The sequence below is a fragment of the Geospiza fortis genome, unplaced genomic scaffold (genome assembly GCF_000277835.1).
Source record: "Geospiza fortis unplaced genomic scaffold, GeoFor_1.0 scaffold171, whole genome shotgun sequence".
NCBI classification, from domain to species: Eukaryota; Metazoa; Chordata; class Aves; order Passeriformes; family Thraupidae; genus Geospiza; species Geospiza fortis.
Genome location: NW_005054313.1, coordinates 5,851,266 through 5,857,791, shown reverse-complemented (window position 1 = coordinate 5,857,791; position 6,526 = coordinate 5,851,266). Strand labels below are relative to the sequence as shown.

At 36.8% G+C, this 6,526-nt stretch overlaps 1 protein-coding gene across 3 annotated transcripts in view; it reads right to left on the bottom strand.

Moving 5' to 3' along the window:
- UNC13C (unc-13 homolog C) overlaps positions 1–6,526 on the bottom strand; it is a 133,521-nt gene that overhangs the window by 36,531 nt on the left and 90,464 nt on the right. The window lies entirely within an intron of this gene.

Genomic DNA, 6,526 nt, shown 5'->3' with positions numbered 1-6,526 from the left:
ATTCTGTAAATATTAGGTACTAAGAACATACCAGTTTCAAACCTCCTTTTTGCTCCTTACTTCTGCTTCCTTTGCAACACAGCATTATACAAATCTCATATATTTGGATGGGAACCTAATTTTCTGTAACAGCAGGAGCATCCCATCCTCTGTCATACACTTGAATGTAGCATTGGATTGTCTGTCAGTGAAAATGCACTGTGAATGACACATTCTGTGTTTTCAGATCTAGCCAGTTACATTAGAAGGAAATGTTTAGTTTTATTATTATGCCAAATCAGCACTCCAGTAGCACACCATGCCACCCAACAAGTGTTTCAGACGTATTTTATCATGCAGTGAGTTACTAAGTTGTGTGCAAATTGGCTTATGAAGTGCCCCTGTGGGCTTTTATTGCCTTTTTAGCATTGCAGTAGCATTTTCACCTTCACTGCCTTTCCGTCACACTCAAGAAAAATCAATAAATCAGTTTCTGTCTAAATATTACATTTATTCATCTTCACGCTACTTGAGAGTACTGCAAACTCTCCCTAGAACAGTATCATTGTTACTAGCATTAAACACAGAGAGAAAGATGTTGCCTTCTGTCATGGTTCTGAGGAACCTTTCTTTTTTTAGGTAGCAGGTTTTTCACAAACTAGTACAGAAAGCTAGATGAGATTTGCTCTATAAAAGGTATTCTTACAAGCTAGACCAGCCTTTCACTGACAAAAATGATGCTATTGCTATGAAATTCATTGCACATCTGCTGCTTAAGTCATTGTTAAAAATCTGTCCTAGACTGCATCCCGAAAGAATCGAATTTCAGAAATGAATAGCACTTTTAATAAATGGGTTGTTAGATTATACAATGTAACTTGAGAATGTTTGCTATAGTATCACAAACCAAAGAAATGCTTATTTCAAATTTAGAAATGAGCTACTGCCACTAATTGGCAAACTTGTCAAGGAGGGTGCAACTTACACATACCATTCACCAATATTTTCTTTTTAAGGTTAAGATTTATAACACATTAAAAATGAGCACAAAAGTAATTCAGGAATACCTGAACTTTTTTCTGCAGGCTTTTATGCCTTGTAGAGAATATTTGAAGTCTCCAAGGATATTACTTTTAGTTACATATAAGTGAAAAATGCATCCAGAATCCCTGACATTAATGTATGAGAACATCAGTTGCTCTCTTTCAACAATGTCTGACCTATTTCATAGGATTTCTAAGTCAACATTTCTTATCTCAAAATTTACATACAAATATACACTACGTGAGCCTTCTGTCAAGTTTTAAAATTTTTCTACAAATCTATTTTCCATAATCAGCAAACACTTCACAGGACATATCCATGCATCCTGTGTATCCATGCATTTTACCTCTTCAGTTCATATAAACCAAAGAATGGAGCAAACAGGTGCCCACATGAGTCAGGAGTGACAGATTTAACTGGATAATAGATGGGTTTATCCATGGCAACCATGGATTTTGGTTGCAAAGTGCAGCAACATCACTGTAGGTGTTCTGAATTTAGATTAGGACCAATAGATTGCTTCCTTAATTTCTGAACATCTTGCACAAGCTAATGTAAATGTGAGCCAGTACAGGATACCTGGATGCATTTTGGAAATCTGTGTCTATTTTCCTTGAGAGAAAGCTAGTGCCATGTTTCCCTATACAAACACATCCATTTTGGGCTTTCTGGAAGACAGATGTAGTAGCTGCACAATATAACTTTTTTGAAAAACTCCACTCTTGCTTTGCAAAATTATTATCCTACAGAGTCAGTCTGGAACTAAACCTGCCAGTTGTGTGCAAATGTGCTCTCTGGAGAGATGATGGCAGAAATACCTGACCATTCTCATAACTGATTTTAGGTAAGGAAATCTCCAATACAGCAAACCTAATGCTGATAATGTTTTTTATTTTGTGCTGCTCCTTTTCTGACACATTCCTTATAATGCAGCATATTTTTATAAACACCTACTTATCAAGTAAGTTTCATAAAGAGGTCATGTTCAGTTCCCATGCTGGCATATTGTATATCACTGTGTCATGCATCAATGAGAAAATACTGATAAGATTCTTGTAAACTGTAACATCTGTAAATTTAGTTTTGTGTATGGGGCACTTTAGCTGCTTTTAGGAATTGCAGATCCAGCCAGTGTAACTTTTTTACATTGTTGATGCCACTTGGGGTGGGGGGAATATCTCCTTAGGGGTGATGCTGTAATGCACATGTGCTTCCACAACAGCCACTGTAACTGCAACCACACTGAAAACTGCATGGAATTGTTCCATCTCACTGCTACCAATCACAGAGATGGGAACCCCCTTTAGGAGACCTCCAGTAAGCAACAGCACTGAAGGAAAAGAGATAAAATCTGCTCCAATGTTATTTGTATACTCAAGAATGAAGAGAGATTGTTTTCAAAAGCTATTACAGGGAATGCATTAATATATGGAAGAGAACTTGGTGTGTGATGAAATCAGCACAACCCTGGTGATGCTGTATCTGGCACGTAATTTAATTGCAGGCAGCAGCTATTTTAGAAAAAATTTTATAAAGAAACATAACAGGAAGGACTATAATCCAAGGTACTTTCCTCACAGGCCTTAACCAAACAACAGTACTTTGGAATCATGTTTGAGGTCTTGTTCATTCTTCCAGCAATTGCTGAAGAAGGCTGAGAAGATTCTCTTAAAACAACAAATAAAAGTCATAATGATGACTCACTAAGCAGAAATATCTACATGACACTAAGGACAATATCATTTAACAAACTGGACTAGAATCTTGTTCACTGCAGAATCCTTTTTTCTTTTTAACCTTGAGGTAATAACATCACTCTGAGTTTCCACGTAATTTTTGATATGTATTAGTTGCTAAAAAAGGAAAAAGGGTAATCTAAAAACCTTCATAAAAAATGAACATGTTAAATATTCAGATAATCAAATTGATATTTTGTTCAACTCTGATTTTCCTTATTTGGGTACAAAAACTCAGAGCAATTTTTTTTCTACAGCAGTTTCCAAGCCAATATTTTTGTAAAAACATATAGTTAAGCTGCCTGAAAGATTCTAATAATATGGTTTTAAAGTATATTTCAAATCTTTATGAACAAGAACTTCAAGGAAATTAGTCTGTAAAATTTAACAAATTGACTACATACACATAAATAGATTTTTCTAAAAAAAACAAACTTGTACAGTTTTCAGGCTTTATAAATAATGTTTCAGGGATTAATAACTACTATAAAAATATCTATGTGTAGCAAATTAATTACATCACAACCAGCTTGTTTGACTGACATACATTCTACTGTTCTACAGTTTATTAAACAGAAATGGTTGAGACTAAGCATATGGGATTTGTGTTTGGATTAGCTGCAAATTTTCCCATCAAAGTTCAGCTGTTATTCTCAACCACTGTGACATAATTCCATATTATTTGCAATAATTACCTACCAATCTTTCTAGAGACTTCCAGCTGCTATCTATTTCTTCCAGAACTGCTGTTTCAGAAAACCTCCTATTTCCAAGCTTGCAGTCATATAATTGGGAAGGGTAATTGGCAACACAAAACTGAGTACAGCTAGAGGAAGCAAAGCTCCATTAAGGAATGATATGGATGGGGTATGCATTGGTATTCCTCCCTCTGAATCACTGTGGAAATGTTACACCAAATGATGCACCTCTGTTTTGGATAAAAGCAGAAGTTAATGTTCAATGCACCTGATCCCAGTGCAATTTCCCCACAATACAGGAGCAGTTGCTATGCCACAGCCTCTTTTATGCTTATAGTGCTCTAGATTTAATCTCTATACTGCTGAAAGAAACCTGAAGCCTCTGATTATATGAATGTAACAGCATACAGGCCACAAATGAAGAAAAAATTTAACTCAAAGTTTGTCACTGATTTAGAAGAAAACATTACATTCCACTAGAATCTCATCCCAGGATTCTTGTACTTTGCTAAAGGCAATGAAAGTCACTGGTTATTAACTGAAATAGACAGTAGAACACAACTAATTGATAATTATGTATAATTTACATTAATTTTTATAATGTGAAATACTACTGACCTTTCTGAAAGGGCTCTTTGTGTCAAGATGAATATAATAAACCAAAACCTGAAAAACTTCTGTCATTCCCTCCCTTTTCGATAACATTTATCTCTAACTCCCCCTCTAATGCTCCTTTAAAAAAATATATTGTATCTTTCACAACAGACAATCTTTTCTCTGCATTTACTTGAAAATTTTCATCAAAATATCTTTGGACAGTTCACAAACATAATGGACTGCCCCTGGAACATATCTGGGGGCTGAGGAAGCTGTGCAACTGGGAAAATGAAGAAAAAAGAGACCAAGTACACTTATTAAGGCAAGATGCATAAATTAAGAAAGGCATTGTAGATCTTCTTCGAAGATTTCCTTACTATGGAGTCCTATTTTTTCCCTGGACAGAGGAGCTACTGGAGAGGGTCCAGTGGAGGCCACAAAGATGATGAGGGGTCTGGAACATCTCTCTCATGAGGAGAGATTTAGGAGAGGAGCTGGGCCTGTTTAGTCTGGAGAAGGAAAGACTCAGGGGGGATCTTATTAATGCATATAAATGTCTCAAGGAGGGTGCCAAGAGAAGGGTGCCAGACTCTTTGTGGTGGTGCCCAGTGAAAGAACAAGAAGCAATGGCCATAAAACACGAGAAGTTTCATCTCAGTGTGAGGAAGACCTTTCCACTGAAGGTAGCAGAGCACTGGAACAGCTGCCCAGGCAGGTCATGGAGCCTCCCTCTCTGGAGACATTCCAAACCCTCCTGGACACATTCCTGTTGTCACCTGCCCCAGGTGACCCTGCCTTGACAGAGGGGTTAGACTGGATGATCTCCACAGGTGCTGGCCAACCCTGGAAATTCTGTGATTCTGTGACAGAGATCAGGGAAGGAAGACAGCCTGTCATATTCTGAAAGGTGAGGAAGAATGTTCACTGATCTTTTTTTGTCTTCTTGCCTGCAGTGGAAGCTGCTAATCAATCCCTGCCTTAATGCAGTGCACTGTAAAAGCTGATGTGACGTTGCCCTTTACATTCAAGGAGAAGCTCTCCAAGCAGGAGGCCGCGTGCTCAGTGCTCTGCTTTGCCTGACATTTCACAGCAGGTGCAGCAGAGCTCAGGGGCACCTGCTTGGTGTCAGAAAAGGCAGAGATGTACATGGTTCCTTGGAAGAGACAAATGTCTCATGGGAACTTCAAGGGCATCAAACACCAATGTCATATACCACTTAAGAGATGCAACATGTAATATCACGAGGGACATATGAACCTGCTACAAACTACCATATCTTCTACTCTAAACATTGCATTTGCCATTTTTTACCCACCGTGTTATATTGCCTAAGTGTTTCAGATTACTTAGGCAAATTAACTTTGATATTTTATTAACAATAATCGGTTGATTTTTTTACTGCTTCTTTTTAGTCCTTATTACTTCTATTAGTCTCATCAATTAATTACGACTTCCAAAGCCAAATACTTCCACAAAAGTTCCAGAAAAGTGGATGGGTTAACACCAAAAGGGCAATGCAAGATGTGCAGCATGATTACGCATACACTTTCCCTGTTTTGCTTGCTGACAAGAAAAGACAAATGCCAGGAATACAAGTAAATGAATAAGATCAACCTCAGTATAAATTTCACCCTTCAATATTCTATCAGATTGAAATTTACATACCATGTTACTAAACAGATAATATTCAAAGAATAAACATCTGGAGACAAAATTCTGTATTGAATACAAACAGAAAAAAGCACTTACTTCCAGTGAGCAGAATAATCTGAACTGTGCTTTTTTACAGCTGATGGAATTCTTGCTTTGTATATTTATTGACCATGGAATGCATAAGGAAATGGAAGCTATAAATGAAGCAGAAGAAATAGTCCATCCTATCTGATATGATGATAATTAAAGTCCTACTTCTGAAGAATATGATTGAAATTTCAAATACTTCGTACTGACATTTCAACATCTATTCAAAGTAATAAAAAAAGAAAGTAATGAAAGTAATAAAAGTAATAAAAGAAGAAAAGTAATCCTAATATAGGAATCCAATTTATATTGAATAAGCTTTCATAAAACTCTAATATGTAGAAAAATTGCAAAACAGAGAATATATGCCCCAACCTTGGAAGTGCTCAAGCCAGGTTAGATTGGGCCCTGAGCAACCTGGTCTAGTGGATGGCATCCATGCCCATGGCATGGGGGTTGGAAGTGGATGATCTTTAAGGTCCCCTTGAACCCAAACCATTCCATGTTTTTGTGATTTGATAGTATAATGCTTGAATCTGGGATGGAAAACAGAATAAAGGTAACAAAGAGCACTTCAATAGCATTGGAACTTAACTATTGAATACTCAGCTTTGCATCTTCAATGTAATTTTTGTGATAGATTTCTTCCGTCTACTTATTGCTTAATTTAAAAAAAAAGTGTCTTTCCAAAAAGATCTGATTCTGTGCTCTTTGCCTCATCACTAGTAGGGA